The sequence below is a fragment of the Gallus gallus genome, chromosome 17 (assembly GCF_016699485.2).
Source record: "Gallus gallus isolate bGalGal1 chromosome 17, bGalGal1.mat.broiler.GRCg7b, whole genome shotgun sequence".
Classification (NCBI taxonomy): Eukaryota; Metazoa; Chordata; class Aves; order Galliformes; family Phasianidae; genus Gallus; species Gallus gallus.
This window is the reverse complement of record NC_052548.1, coordinates 9,310,003-9,312,438: the sequence shown is the minus strand read 5'-3', so window position 1 is coordinate 9,312,438 and position 2,436 is coordinate 9,310,003.

Genomic DNA, 2,436 nt, shown 5'->3' with positions numbered 1-2,436 from the left:
CTTAGCAGACTTTCTTTAAACATACATGTCAATATTTAGCTGCTATGATGTGTGAGTATCTCCACTGTGCTCTGTGTTCTCTATAGCCCTACAGTCCTGGGGGCCATCTTAATGCCAGCGGTGATGGTTGCTTGATAGTGGCTGCCAGCCCATGTCTGAGATATGTATAAATATAGTTCACATCTTTGACTACTGCTTCAAACGATCAAAAACCAGCGTGAGAACCCTGTCATTTGCCTCAAGTAAACTTTGAAAGCTAACAAGACATTATGTCTTCCTGTACAATCTTGCAACTAGTAATTGTGCAGGTTTTTACTTAGGACTTGTCTAGGTGCAAGCTTTTAGTCTGAATTGGTGGTTTTGATGGGTGTGAGATTGGTACTGCCTTTGATAACAGGATCCTTCTCTTTACCAGTTACTTAAGCCTCATGCAGGTAGGCTGGTTGCTTTTGTTTATTTTTGTTAATGGGAAATGCAAACTACTTCATCAGCAAAATCACAGTGAACTTTCAACTCCTTTAAGAAAGACTGTCTTCTAAAGAACCTTGTTCTGTTAAGTGGTTTAAGAAGGTACCTCATCTTCTGACTGAAGGACATGGGGTCTGGGGCAAATCCTTCATGTTGTCTCACTGATTCCTTCTGATAGGGGAGTAAGGCAGCTTTCTCCAACTAACTTCTCTTTTCTGCAGTATCCAAGTCTTATATTTCATCGATTTAGTCTTTGCTGTGCTCTTCTCCAATGATAAGAACCCTATTACAAAGGTCAGAAAAAACAAATGGACTTGTTTTCATAAAGCCATGTGCAGCTCAGTTTGACCTGACCCAGATTGCATAGTCTGAACCACAGAAAAGGCTTGAATAGTACTTTACTCCTTGAGTAGACTAACAGTGAAATCAGGATCTGAAGATTTACCATTTCCTTGTTTGGGGTAGGATTAAGCTGTATGTGTCTGTAGCTGAAGCATGGATCCATGGAGCTAGAGGAAAAATTATATAACCTTTATCTATAAATAGCTTATGTATGGTGTGGCTGATGGATTCCTGCTAGTTTCTATTTGGGTATGTAGACTGAAACTCAGAAGGCAGGTGCTGTGGCATACATGTTTGCATTTTAATGTACATATCATGCTGTCTTAACACCTACTTGTCTAAACCTTTGCAGTTTCTCCTTACAGATGACTGCCAGTATTTCAGAGCAGCCGTATATTACTGAAGAAAAATAACCTCTTTTCCCCAGAGATGGGAATTAGGGGAAGTTTGAGGTCTAATTACGTTCATCTGTAGTATCATCAAGTAGAAGATGCATTTTCCTGTGATGTTAACATGCATTGCATCTAATCTTGTTGACCCATTCCAATACTTGGGCAACCTTACAAAAATATATTTTATATATTAGCAAGACATAGTAAGTAATAGCTTAAAATTGTCAGCATATTGTATGAAACATTTTGGAACTGAACATCTGCTTTTGAGTGGGTGTTCCTGTAGTCAGCCTCTGATCATAATTAGAAGTTGAGATTTCTTTTTTCCTGTTAGATTCATTCTGAAAAGAATGACATTCATAAGTAGGTGGGGGGGGATGTGTTTTCAAATCCCACCCTTACATTGGCTAGTACTGTAAGGGGCGAAAAAATACTTAAGCTACAGCCTCAACGGTTTAAGTCTAGTCATCTTTCCTGACAGCTGAATCTACTATGTTTTGGATTGGAGGCTGTTGATCCTGTAATGATGTGTTGATCTTGTTTAAAAGTCAGAATTAACTGCTTTCTTAGATTCCCATTTGACTTTAGTGCAGGAGTGGGAAGGTGAATTTAGAAGAGTACAGCAGAGGAGGATAATGAAGTGATTGTAAAGTCAAGTAGAATCCAGCTGTACTATGGGCACTTCTTTCGTTAACTTCTTTGAGGTAATTACTTTATGGCTTTTATCTCTTGGCTGAATCTCCACAAAAAGTCTTGCTGGAGTCTGTTTCTTGGTGCTTTGGACAGTGCCTGTGTGTAGCTATTTCTGTTGAGAGTTGTTGTGTGGCTTTACTCAAACATAGATTCTCCCTTTGGAGCTGTAATGTTTTTTTGGAAACTTTAGAACAAGTGAATGTCAAGATTGAGTAAAGACCATAAAACTATTTTTGAGGAATGTATCTTGACATTTTTTTGGCAGATGGAGAGCAGACGCACACAGATTCAACACAGATATTTTACTGGCAATGTGAGAAGTGTTATTTGTTATGCTGTAGGCTCTAAGCTCTGCCAGAGCTTTTAATCGTGTGTGAAATTAATAGAACTTCAAGCCAAAGTAATGGTAGTCTGCCCCATGCCGTGGTCTGCATTAGGGGGAAACCAGTCCTTTTCAGTGTGGATGGGAAGAGTAAAATCCTAGTGCAATTTCTAGCCTTAATAAGGGAGGAGTGTGCGTTTCTGGAGTTACTGTGAGGCA